Consider the following 14,545-nt stretch of genomic DNA (forward strand, 5'->3'; position numbering starts at 1 on the left):
ATTTCTTGTTAACAAACTATTGTTTTGACAAGTCGGTTAGGACATCTACTTTGTGCATGACACAAGTCATTTTTCCAACAAATTTTCCAGAAATGTATGGCTTTAGAAGCTTCTGTTAGGCTAATTGACATCATTTGAGTCAATTGGAGGTGTACCTGTGGATGTATTTCAAGGCCTACCTTCAAACTCAGTGCCTATTTGCTTGACATCATAGGAAAATCAAAAGAAATCAGCCAAGACCACAGAAAGAAAATTGTAGACCTCCCCAAGTCTGGTTCATCCTTGGGAGCAATTTCTAAACTCCTGAAGGTACCACGTTCATCTGTACAAACAATAGTACGCTAGTATAAACACCACGCAGCCGTCACACCACTCAGGAAGGAGACGCATTCTGTCTCCTAGAGATGAACGTACTTTGGTGCGAAAAGTGAAAATCAATCCCGGAACACCAGCAAAGGACCTTGTGAAGATGCTGGAGGAAACAGGTACAAAATTATCTATATCCACAGTAAAAACGAGTCCTATATCGACATATGACCTGAAAGGCCGCTCAGCAAGGAAGAAGCCACTGCTCCAAAACCACAATAAAAAAGCAAGACTACGGTTTGCAACTGCACATTGGGACAAAGATCATACTTTTTGTAGAAATGTCCTCTGGTCTGATGAAAAAATATATATAATTGTTTGGCCATAATGACCATCGTTATGTTTGGAGGAAAAAAGGGGACGCTTGCAAGCCGAAGAACACCATCCCAACCGTGAAGCACGGGGTTGGCAACATCGTGTTGTGGGGGTGCTTTGCTGCAGGAGGGACTGGTGCACTTCACATAATTGATGGCATCATGAGGGAGGAAAATGATGTGGATATATTGAAGCAACATCTCAAGACATCAGTCAGGAAGTTAAAGCTTGGTCGCAAATGGGTCTTCCAAATGGACAATGACCCCAAGCATACTTCCAAAGTTGTGGCAAAATGGTTTTAGCCCTTTCTCCTGCGAAGATAAGACAGAAGAAAAATTATCAAACTGCTTTACCTTGCACTTATGCTTTGCCGGGTTTCATTAGTACCATTGCAGACTTCACGGCTAACCATTGAATTACATAGGATCTCCAGGATGCCAACACCCTTTCATGTCCTGTACTAGGACCATCCAGAGAAGGAAGTGCCAGATGCTTCATAATCGCCTGGAAGTAAAGCAGCACTGGAAGTTAAATGGAATACAACATGGAGAAGGGTGGGGGAAAAATCGCATTAAAACACGATTTATATATATTTTCGGAAGGGCTATGGTCACCATTAAATGAATACATTAAATACAGTGGGGCAAAAAAGTATTTAGTCAGCCACCAATTGTGCAAGTTCTCCCACTTAAAAAGATGAGAGAGGCCTGTAATTTTCATCATAGGTACACTTCAACTATGACAGACAAAACAATTTTAAAAAATCCAGAAAATCACATTGTAGGATTTTTAATGAATTTATTTGCAAATTATGGTGGAAGATAAGTATTTGGTTTCTCTAATGATTGCCTCGCCTGGTTCACCAACTACTTCTCTGATCGAGTTCAGTGTGTCAAATCGGAGGGTCTGTTGTCCGGGCCTCTGGCAGTCTCTATGGGGGTGCCACAGGGTTCAATTCTTGGACCGACTCTCTTCTCTGTATACATCAATGATGTCGCTCTTGCTGCTGGTGATTCTCTGATCCACCTCTACGCAGACGACACTATTCTGTATACTTCTGGCCCTTCTTTTGACACTGTGTTAACAACCCTCCACGCGAGCTTCAATGCCGTACAGCTCTCCTTCCGTGGCCTCCAATTGCTCTTAAATACAAGTAAAACTAAATGCATGCTCTTCAACCGATCGCTGCCTGCACCTGCCCGCCTGTCCAACATCACTACTCTGGACGGCTCTGACTTAGAATATGTGGACAACTACAAATACCTAGGTGTCTGGTTAGACTGTAAAACTCTCCTTCCAGACTCACATCAAAAATCTCCAATCCAAAGTTAAATCTAGAATTGGCTTCCTATTCCGCAACAAAGCATCCTTCACTCATGCTGCCAAACATACCCTTGTAAAACTGACCATCCTACCAATCCTCGACTTCGGGTGGATGTCCATTTTACCAAAATAGCCTTCCAAAACCTCTACTCAATAAATTCGGATGCAGTCTATACACAGTGCCATCCGTCTTCTGTTCACCAAAGCCCCATTATAACTACCCACCACTTGCGACCTGCTTACAGCTCCTGTTTGGCTGGCCACTCGCTTCATACTCGTGCCAACCACTGGTCCAGGTTCATCTACAAGGACCCATGCTAGGTAAAGGTCCCCCTTATCTCAGCTCGCTGGTTCACCATAGCAGCACCTACCTGGAGACCACGCTACAGGTATATCTCTCTGGTCACCCCAAAAACCAATTCTTCTCCTTTGGCCCCTCTACCTTCCAGTTCTCTGCTGCCAATGGACTGACGAACTTACAAACAAATCATCCTGAAACTGGAAACTTATCTCCCTCACCTAGCTTTTTAAGCACCAGCCTGTCAGAGCAGCTCACTAGATTACTGCACCTGTGACATTAACCCATCTATAATTTTGTCCCAAACACTACCTCTTTACTAACTTATTTATATTTAATTTATTTGCTCCTTTGCACCCATATATTTCTATCTCTATTAACACTTCTCTTCCACTGCAAAACCAACATCCAGTAGTTTTTATTTTTTACTTGCTATATTGTATTACTTTCGCCACCAATGGCTTTTTATATTTTTTTTTTATTCTTATCTCATAACTTTTATATATTTTGTTGCCTTCACCTCCTTTATCTCACCTCACTTGCTCACGATTGTATATAAACTTAATTTTTCACTTGTATTATTGACTGTATTGTTTGTTTTACTCCATGTTGTAACTATGTGTTGTTGTATGTGTCGAACTGCTTTGCTTTTTTCTTGGCCAGGTCGCAATTGTAAATGAGAACGTGTTCTCAATTGCCTACCTGGTTAAATAAAGGTGAAATAAATAAAAATAAATAAAATTGGTCACCTACAAAACAAAGCAGATTTCTGGCTCTCACAGACCTGTAACTTCTTCTTTAAGAGGCTCCTCTGTCCTCCACTCGTTACCTGTATTAATGGCACCTGTTTGAACTTGTTATCAGTATAAAAGACACCTGTCCACAACCTCAAACAGTCACACTCCAAACTCCACTATGGTCAAGACCAAAGAGCTGTCAAAGGACACCAGAAACAAAATTGTAGACCTGCACCAGGCTGGGAAGACTGAATCTGCAATAGGTAAACAGCTTGGTTTGAAGAAATCAACTGTGGGAGCAATTATTAGGAAATGGAAGACATACAAGACCACTGACCGTCTGAAGACCGTCTGAAGTTTGCTAGAGAGTATTTGGATGATCCAGAAGAAGATTGGGAGAATGTCATATGGTCAGATGAAACCAAAATAGAACTTTTTGGTAACTCAACTCGTCGTGTTTGGAGGACAAAGAATGCTGAGTTGCATCCAAAGAACACCATACCTACTGTGAAACATGGGGGTGGAAACATCATGCTTTGGGGCTGATTTTCTGCAAAGGGACCAGGACAACTGATCCGTGTACAGGAAAGAATGAATGGGGCCATGTATCGTGAGATTTTGAGTGAAAACCTCCTTCCATCAGCAAGGGCATTGAAGATGAAACGTGGCTGGGTCTTTCAGCATGACAATGATCCCAAACACACCGCCCGGGCAATGAAGGAGTGGCTTTGTAAGAAGCATTTCAAGGTCCTGGAGTGGCCTAGCCAGTCTCCAGATCTCAACCCCATAGAAAATCTTTGGAGSGAGTTGAAAGTCCGTGTTGCCCAGCAACAGCCCCAAAACATCACTGCTCTAGAGGAGATCTGCATGGAGGAATGGGCCAAAATACCAGCAACAGTGTGTGAAAACCTTGTTAAGACTTACAGAAAACATTTGACCTCTGTCATTGACAACAAAGGGTATATAACAAAGTATTGAGATAAACTTTTGTTATTGACCAAATACTTATTTTCCACCATAATTTGCAAATAAATTCATTAAAAATCCTACAATGTGATTTTCAGGAATTTTTTTTCTCATTTTGTCTGTCATAGTTGAAGTGTACCTATGATGAAAATTACAGGCCTCTCTCATCTTTTTAAGTGGGAGAACTTGCACAATTGGTGGCTGACGAAATACTTTTTGCCCCACTGTATATACATCTTATGGTAGTGGGTAGCTATTTTATAGCTTTTTCACAGGTCCATTATTTTCTCATTTACATCTTTTGGCAACCCAATATTATTGGCAGCCCTGGTGTGAAGGGGAGGTTTGGCAGAGCAGACCGTTATATGACCCTAAACATTTTGATGTGCAGCTTGGAATTACAATTTAACAGAACCAGTGCTTCGAGCGGAACGAAAATCTCACATCTGTGATGTTGTTCGACAACACGTGGTTGTTTCCTCCTCTTCAGAGTGCACTGGTGCACAAGTGATACAATTGTGTCATTTGGCTTGATTGTGAGAAGGTCTTTCAAGTTTCGCACTGTACTTTCTGAAGGTTTGTATAAAAAATGAAGACTATTACATATCACTGGAGTAGCCTACAGGCAAACAATTTCATTTTTTCACGGATGCCCCTCACCTACTGAACGAACGGCTGAACACTCCACCACTGCTTTGTTCTCCCGTCAGGTCAGATAAATCATACAATTCAATGGCGCGCTTCAGGAGGAGTTTCTATCATTATTATGAACAACTCCCCATATGGGCAGGAGTGGGGTGGGATCAGAGGGTAGGAAAGGTATGACTGTTCCTATTGTTTTCTGCTGTGTTTTCTATATGTTTTGTTTAGGCCTATGTGATATGTGAGAAGTGCTACGATTTCCTCTTGTAGGACAAACGTGAATCAGAATTGTTTTCACTTTTCCTACATTACTTGTGGATCAATGACTGTCAACACAGTTACATGCAGTTTGACACTGAGGGGCGGCGGGTAGCCTGGCGGGTAGGAGCATTGAGCCAGTAACCGAAAGGTTGCTGTATCGAGTCCCTGAGCTGACAAGGTAAAAATGTGTCGTTCTGCCCTTGAGGAAGGCAAAGGCAGTTAATCCACTGTTCCCCGGGGCGCCGATGACATCGATGTCGATTAAGGCAGCCCCCCGCACCTCTCTGATTCAGACGGGTTGGGTTCAATTTGGAAGACACATTTCAGTTGTACAACTGACTAGGTATCCCCCTGAAGGAGAGGACGCATCAGTTGTCACAAAAGATTATGCATTTTTGGAAGGTAGAAAGAATTTAATAAGAGCTAAATAAATTGTGAACAACCAATTTGTCACGTTTTAATAGATTTTCTAACCGATGCATGCTCCATTTGGATCGGTTTGGGTTCTGCAGACCAAGGCACTTGCATCTTAAACATTTGAATAGGGAACCGATGCGAATAAGTGAATTGTTACATCCCTACTAAATATGTGCTGTAAAATTCACCATCTGCTGTAGAATTTGCACACTATACATAATGGGAAACACTATACTTTGAAACAACACCGTACATAATTAAAACCAACACTGTACTTTGAAACCCCTCTTGACATAATTCCTGTGTCTGCTGTGCTGATAGATGCCATCATATCATCGCAGAACGTTGCCCTGGTAGGTGGAGGGTCTGGAAGCATGTAGATGCTTTTGGCAAGGTCACTTTCAATGTCTCAGTCGGGTTTCTCCCATTCCGACCCACTATTTCCTCAGCATGTCGCTTAATTAAGGCTAAAAGAAAAAGAAAATAATTATTAGATTGCTTTAATAGTGGGTACTTTTGAGAAAAATCTAACGGTTACAGCAAAACTGAATGTCGACCTAAGTATTGAGCTTATTTACCGTTTTCAATAAACTGCCTAAGGTAACCAGTTGTACCTTGTGCTGGGCACTCGTCTCCACTGTCATCACCGTTGTTCTCCAGGGGCCAGACAATTTGTGCAAGTACAATCTAATGGAAAAACAGGAAACAAAATCAACTCTTGAAAATAGCTAGAATCAAAACAGTGGCTAATCTAGACTGAGGTAGTACAACATAACCTACATATGAAATCCTGCGACTAGTGATATACAGCCGCCCAACAACCTTCCCGCTCTACCCCATCCCCTCCTTCCTTCTCCAGACCATCTCTGAAGACCTTCTCCCATTCCTCACTTCCCTCATCAACTCATCCCTGACCACTGGCTGCATCCCCTCTGACTTCAAGATGACAAGGGTCGCTCCACTCCTCAAGAAACCAACACTCGATCCCTCTGAAATTAAAAACTACACACTGGTATTCCTTCTTTCTTTTCTTTCCAAAACACTCTGACCAACTCTCTCGTTATCTCTCTCAGGATGATTTTCTTGATCCTAACCAGTCACGCTACAAGACGGCTCACTCAACTGAGAAGGCTCTCCTCTGTGTTACGGAGGATCTCTGTGCTGCTCTTCCTGCCCGGGTAAGGAGTGCCCGCTCCAAGACCTCTCCATCACGGTTGCCAACTCCACGGTCGTTCTCTGCCAACATCAAAGCAGTTACTCACTCCTGCAGGTTCATACACTACAACATCCGTAGAGTACGACTTTTCCTCCCACAGGAAGATGCACAGGTCCTAATCCAAGCACTTGTCATCTCCCGTCTGGACTATTGCAACTCTCTGTTGGCTGGGCTCCCCACTTGTGCCATCCGACTCCTGCAAACTTGTTCAGAATGCTGCAGCCCGACTGGTGTCGCTGACGCTTTAAGACCCTGGTGCTTGCCTATTGAGCAGAAAGGGGAACTACCCCTCCCTACCGTCAGGCTATGCTTAATGAGGAAAGACAATTGGCAAAGAGACGTGTTCTCAACTACTATAGTCTTTTAAGTCTGTCAACTCATGTGGTGAAGCCACAGAACAGCAACCGGACATTGGACACCACAACAAAACAAAGGCTACATTTACGTGTTCTCAAGATCCACACAACAGGATAAAGTCAATCTAATGACACATTGACTCAATAAATATTGTGTTCATAGAATAACAACAATGTACAATTATAATATGCACACCAGGTGAATGGTCTTGGAGGTCCACTGTGGCTATTTCTGCTGTTCCCCCCAAATAGTACATAGTTCACAGCAGGGCTCAGTCCATAGAGGCAGGGACCCCCATGAAGAAAAGAGTGGCCGGTCAAAAAGGTGAGTGAAGCTGGTGTTACCTAAATGGGAGTCACAGAATATAGAGTAAATTAAAGGGACTAGTAAAATGTAATTAGTTAACCAGGTCTCAGGTATGGCTGCCTTTTCCTGTTACGCTCCTTGCCTATGGAATAGCCTGCAGACTAAACTTAAACTTGAGACTCTTGTCCCCCTGTTGCCCATTTTAAACATTTATTGTAGGATTTTTATTTTTGTATTGCTTGTAACTGTTTCGGAAAAATCAAGTTCTTGTGCTGTTCGGGGAATAACCTGTGTGTAAATGTAATCTGTTGCTGTATTTTTTTGTGTTATCTCTGATCGTTTTGTTTGTCTTGTGTAGCTTCTTAATCATTGTACCTAAACTGTATGTGTAAACATGTATACGCAGGGCCCAGCTGTAAAAGAGACCTTGGTCTCAGTCTGTGTTCCTTGTTGAAATAAAGGTAGAATAATAATAAATAGCATAATTCAACTGCGGTCGCAGATAAATATAAGTTCACCCAAATTCTTCAAACTCTTTACCTACTCATGTTCAACTGAAAATCATTCTGCAGTCTGTTCGTTATTGTGGAGAGGATGTTGCGTGTCACCCCTTCAACAGCAGTATTCGCTATAAGTGGAGACAAGCTGTGGATTACATGACAGGCTATTTAATTACATACCTAATATTGGCTAATACTCTGTAAAATAAATAATGAAAGGGAACGACTGCAAGGACACAGAGCACAGGAGGCTGCTGAGGGGAGGACGGCTCACAATAATGGCTGTAACGCAGTCAATGGAATGGCATCAAACACATGGAAACCATGTTTGATGTATTTGATACCCTTCCACCAATTCCACTCCAGCCATTACCACGAACCCGTCCTTCCCAATTAAGGTGCCAGCAACCTCCTGTGATACACAGGTACATATTTGCAGAAGAAGGTGCTCTTCAGGGTTGGTTGATTGGTCATCAAAACAAGGTGGACCATGGCATTCTTAATTTTTTATTAAAATGTCTTTATTGTGACTGCATGAGCAATAGAACAAAATCTTAAAATCTTAAAAACTGTAAAATGTTTATTAGATGGCAGCAGACAATGGTCTTGTTTTCTGCCATCTAATGGGATTTTTACACATTGCCCTCATTGCTTTTATCATTGCATTATTCCTTGACAAAGACCAATGGAGGTGATTATATGTGGAATGTGGTCACTTCCTCTTGAATTTGCAGACGTGTTGCTGTGCGTTTTGTTGCCAACCTTACTTTGCTAGCTGACAACTTTACGTTTTTCTTTTTAATTACCGTTTATATTTTTAGTTTTTCCATCACAACTTTTTTTACCTCATTCAACTTTTTCACTCCGGACGCTTTATCTGGACATGGTTCGTCAGCACTTTCCACAGCCGAAGCTAAGTAGTAACATTAACATGATGTCTTCTAATTGCAGTCGCTGTACTCATAATATACAGGAGAACGATCGCCTTATGGTGAGGATAGCTGTGCTGCAAGCCCAGCTTCAGACGCAATCGTTAGGCAAGGGTAATTTCAGTGTAGGAAAGGATGAAACAGCGTCTGTGCCACCAGTAAGTACAGATAGTAACGTTAGTATAAATCCCCCCGCACAGTCCCCGCAGCCGGACAACTTTCTCATGGCTTCTGGAGGGAAATGCTGTAGGAATGCTCAACTGGTGTCGCTCATTCAGCCGACAGAAACTTTCAACCGGTTTTCCCCATTAAGTAGCGAGTCGGAGTCTGAGGCCGAGTCTTCTCTTGTCTCTACTCCTCCCGTTACGGGGTCTGAGACGCCGAAGGCTCCCACCATTAGCTCTGACAAATTGAAAACCCTAGTCATTGGCGTCTCCATTACCCGCAGTATTAGACTTAAAACGAATCACCCAGCGATCATACACTGTTTACCAGGGGGCAGGGCTACCGACGTTAAGGCTAATCTGAAGATGGTGCTGGCTAAAGCTAAAACTGGCGAGTGTAGAGAGTATAGAGATATTGTTATCCACGTCGGCACCAACGATGTTAGGATGAAACAGTCAGAGGTCACCAAGCACAACATAGCTTCAGCGTGTAAATCAGCTAGAAAGATGTGTCGGCATCGAGTAATTGTCTCTGGCCCCCTCCCAGTTAGGGGGAGTGACGAGCTCYACAGCAGAGTCTCACAACTCAATCGCTGGTTGAAAACTGTTTTCTGCCCCTCCCAAAAGATAGAATTTGTAGATAATTGGCCCTCTTTCTGAGACTCACCCACAAACAGGACCAAGCCTGACCTGCTGAGGAGTGACGGACTCCATCCTAGCTGGAGGGGTGCTCTCATCTTATCTACCAACATAGACAGGGCTCTAACTCCTCTAGCTCCACAATGAAATAGGGTGCAGGCCAGGCAGCAGGCTGTTAGCCAACCTGCCAGCTTAGTGGAGTCTGCCACTAGCATAGTCAGTGTAGTCAGCTCAGCCATCCCCATTGAGACTGTGTCTGTGCCTCGACCTAGGTTGGGCAAAACTAAACATGGCGGTGTTCGCCTTAGCAATCTCATTAGGATAAAGACCTCCTCATTTCCTCCATTCCTCCATTATTGAAAGAGATCGTGATACCTCACATCTCAAATAGGTTACTTAATGTTAGATCCCTCACTTCAAAGGCAGTTATAGCAATGAACTAATCACTGATCATAATCTTGATGTGATTGCCTGACTGAAACATGGCTTAAGCCTGATGAATTTACTGTGTTAAATGAGGCCTCTCCTCCTGGTTACACTAGTGACCATATCCCCCGTGCATCCCGCAAAGGCGGAGTGTTCTAACATTTACGATAGCAAATTTCAATTTACAAAACAAAAATGACGTTTCGTTCTTTTGAGCTTCTAGTCATGAAATCTATGCAGCCTACTCAATCACTTTTTATAGCTACTGTTTACAGGCCTCCTGGCATATACAGCTTTCCTCTCTGAGTTCCCTGAATTCCTATCGGACCTTGTAGTCATAGCAGATCAATTCTAATTTTTGGTGATTTTAATATCATATGGAGAAGTCACAGACCCACTCCAAAAGGTTTTCGAGACCATCATCGACTCAGGTTTTGTCCAACATGTCTCTGGACCTACTCACTGCCACAGTCATACTCTGGACCTAGTTTTGTCCCATGGAAAAAAGTTGTTAGATCTTAATTGTTTTCCTCATAATCCTGGACTATCGGACCACCATTTTATTTACGTTTGCAATCGCAACAAATAATCTGCTCAGACCCCAACCAAGGAGCATCAAAAGTCGTGCTATAAATTCTCAGACAACACAAAAATCCTTGATGCCCTTTCCAGACTCCTTCTGCCTACCCAAGGACGTCAGAGACAAAAAATCAGTTAACCACCTAACTGAGGAACTCAATTTAACCTTGCGCAATACCCTAGATGCAGTTGCACCCCTAAAAACGAAAAACATTTTCATAAGAAACTAGCTCCCTGGTATAACAGAAAATACCACGCTCTGAAGCAAGCTTCCAGAAAATTGGAACGGAAATGCGCCACACCAAACTGGAAGTCTTCCGACTAGCTTGGAAAGACAGTACCGTGCAGTATCGAAGACCCTCACTGCTGCTCGATCATCCTACTTTTCAACTTAATTGAGGAAAATAAGAACAATCCAAAATGTATTTTTGATACTGTTGCAAAGCTAACTAAAAAAGCAGCATTCCCAAGAGAGGATGCTTTCACTTCAGCAGTAATAAATTCATGAACTTCTTTGAGGAAAAGACATGATTATTAGAAAGCAAATTACGGACTCCTCTTTAAATCTGCGTATTCCTCCAGGCTTAGCTGTCCTGGATCTGCACAAGCTCTGCCAGGGCCTGGATCGGGAGAGACACTAAGTGTTTTAGTACTATATCTCTTGATACAATGATGAAAATAATCATGGCCTCTAAACCTTCTAGCTGCATACTGGATCCTATCCTACTAAACTACTGAAAGAGCTGCTTCCTGTGCTTGGCCCTCATATGTTGAACAAATAAACGGCTCTCTATCCACCGGATGTGTACCAAACTCACTAAAAGTGGCAGTAATAAAGCCTCTCTGAAAAGCCAAACCTTGACCGCGAAAATATAAAAAACTATCGGCCTATATCGAATCTTCCATTCCTCTCAAAATTTTTAGAAAAAGCTGTTGCGCAGCAACTCACTGCCTTCCTGAAGACAAACAATGTATACGAAATGCTTCAGTCTGGTTTTAGACCCCATCATAGCACTGAGACTGCACTTGTGAAGTGTAAATGACCTTTTAATGCGTCAGACCGAGGCTCTGCATCTGTCCTCGTGCTACTAGACCTAGTGCTGCCTTGACACCATCGATCACCACATTCTTTTGGAGAGACTGGAAACCCAAATTGGTCTACACGGACAAGTTCTGGCCTGGTTTAGATCTTACCTGTCGGAAAGATATCAGTTTGTCTCTGTGAATGTTTGTCCTCTGACAAATCAACTGTACATTTCGGTGTTCCTCAAGGTTCGTTTTAGGACCACTATTGTTTTCACTATATATTTACCTCTTGGGATGTTATTCGAAAACATAATGTAACTTTCACTGCTATGCGGATGACACACAGCTGTACATTTCAATGAAACATTGGTGAAGCCTCAAAATTGCCCTCGCTAGAAGCCTGTGTTTCAGACATAAGGAAGTGGATGGCTGCAAACTTTCTACTTTTAAACTCGGACAAACAGAGATGCTTTTCTAGTCCAAGAAACAAAGAGACTTCTGTTAAATCTGACAATTAATCTGATGGTTGTAAAAGTCGTCTCAAATAAAACTGAAGGACCTCGCCTTACTCTTGACCCTGATCTCTCTTTTGACGAACATATCAAGACTGTTTCAAGGACAGCTTTTTTCCATCTACGTAACATTGCAAAAATCAGACATTTTCTGTCCAAAAATGATGCAGAAAAATTTATCCATGCATTTGTTACTTCTAGTTAGACTACTGCAATGCTCTACTTTCCGGCTACCCGGATAAAGCACTAAATAAACTTCAGTTAGTGCTAAATACGGCTGCTAGAATCCTGACTAGAACCAAGAAATTTGATCAATTACTCCAGTGCTAGCCTCCCTACACTGGCTTCCTGTTAAGCAAGGCTGATTTCAATTTTACTGTTAACCTATAAAGCTTACATGGGCTTGCTCCTACCTATCTTTCCGAGTTGGTCCTGCCGTACATACCTACACGTACGCTACGGTCACAAGACGCAGGCCTCCTAATTGTCCCAAGAATTTCTAAGCAAACAGCGGGAAGGCAGCTCCCTATAGATCTCCATTTTTATGGAATAGTCTGCCTACCCATGTGAGAGACGCAGACTCGGTCTCAACCTTTAAGTCTTTACTGAAGACTTATCTCTTCAGTAGGTCATTATGATGAGTGTAGTCTGGCCCAGGAGTGTGAAGGTGAACGGAAAGGCTCTGGAGCAACGAACCGCCCTTGCTGTCTCTGCCTGCCGGTTCCCTCTCTCCACTGGGATTCTCTGCCCCTAACCCTATTACAGGGCTGAGTCACTGGCTTACTGGTGCTCTTTCATGCCGTCCCTAGGAGGGTGCGTCACTTGAGTGGGTTGAGTTACTGACGTGATCTTCCTGTCTGGGTTGCGCCCCCTTGGTTTTGTGCTTGGTGGAGATCTTTGTGGGCTATACTCGGCTTGTCTCAGGATTGTAAGTTGGTGGTTGAAGATATCCCTCTAGTGGTGTGGGGCTTTGCTTTGGCAGAGTGGGTGGGGTTATATCCTTCCTGTTTGGCCCTGTCCGGGGGTATCATCGGATGGGGCCACAGTTCTCCTGACCCCTCCTGTCTCAGCCTCCAGTATTTATGCTGCAGTAGTTTATGTGTCGGGGGCTAGGGTCAGTTGGTTATACCTGGAGTACTTCTCCTATCTTATCCAGTGTCCTGTGTGAATTTAAGTATGCTCTCTCTAATTCTCTCGTTCTCTCTTTCTTTCTCTCTCTCGGAGAACCTGAGCGCTAGGACCATACTTCACGGCAAACCGGGCATGATGACTCCTTGCTGTCCCCAGTCCACCTGGCCTTGCGCTGTTCCAGTTTCAACTGTTCTGCCTGCTGTTATGGAACCCCTACCTGTTCAACTCTTAATGATCGGCTATGAAAAGCCAACTGACTTTTATTCCTGATTATTATTTGACCATGCTTGTCATTTATGAACATTTGAAAATCTTGGCTCTCTCTAATTCTCTCCTTCTCTCTTTCTTTCTCTCTCTCGGAGGACCGGAGCCCTAGGACCATACGTCAGGACTATCGGCATGATGCTCCTTGCTGTCCCCAGTCCGCCTGGCCCTGCTGCTATTCCAGTTTCAACTGTTCTGCCTGCGGTTATGGAACCCCTACCTGTCCCAGACCTGCTGTTTTCAATTCTTAATGATCGGCTATGAAAAGCCAACTGACATTTATACCTGATTATTATTTGACCATGCTTGTCATTTATGAACATTTAGAAAATCTTGGCTCTCTCTAATTCTCTCCTTCTCTCTCTCTTTCTCTCTCTCGGAGGACCTGAGCCCTGGGACCGTGCGTCGGGGCTGCCGTGCGTGATGGCTCCTTGCTGTCCCCAGTGTACCTGGCCTTGCTGCTATTCCAGTTTCAGCTGTTCTGCCTGCGGTTATGGAACCGCCACCTGTCCCGGACCTGCTATTTTCAACTCTTGATGATCGGCTATGAAAAGCCAACTGAAAATTATTCATGATTATTATTTGACCATGCTTGTCACTTATGAACATTTTGAACATCTTGGCATAGTTCTGTTATAATCTCCACCCAGCACAGCCAGAAGAGGACTGGCCACCCCTCATAGCCTGGTTCCTCTCTAGGTTTCTTCCTAGGTGTTGGCCTTTCTAGGGAGTTTTTCCTAGCCACCGTGCTTCTACACCTGCATTGCTTGCTGTTTGGGGTTTTAGGCTGAGTGTCTGTACAGCACTTCGAGATATTAGCTGATGTACGAAGGGCTATATAAAATAAACTTGATTTGATTTGATTTGATTTTGAGCCTTCTTGGATGTTCACCTCTAATGTAAGTCTATGGCAGCACCCAAGGGCTTGAATATTCGAGCTCTTCCCATACATTTTGCGGTGACGTAGTGTCCCCATGAGTGACAGAACACTAAGCCAATCACAGCGCAACTAGACAACATTACCAACCCTTACTCTCCATATATTCCGCTGGGTGCCCCGTGTGAGAGCAAAATTGCAAGATTATTTTATAATACTTTTATTGTATGAAATGGTTGTTTTATTCAACAGAATAGAGTATTCTGTTAACTATTGTGTGTGTGTTCTACTGAG

The sequence above is a fragment of the Salvelinus sp. IW2-2015 genome, unplaced genomic scaffold (genome assembly GCF_002910315.2).
Source record: "Salvelinus sp. IW2-2015 unplaced genomic scaffold, ASM291031v2 Un_scaffold467, whole genome shotgun sequence".
Lineage (NCBI taxonomy): Eukaryota > Metazoa > Chordata > Actinopteri > Salmoniformes > Salmonidae > Salvelinus > Salvelinus sp. IW2-2015.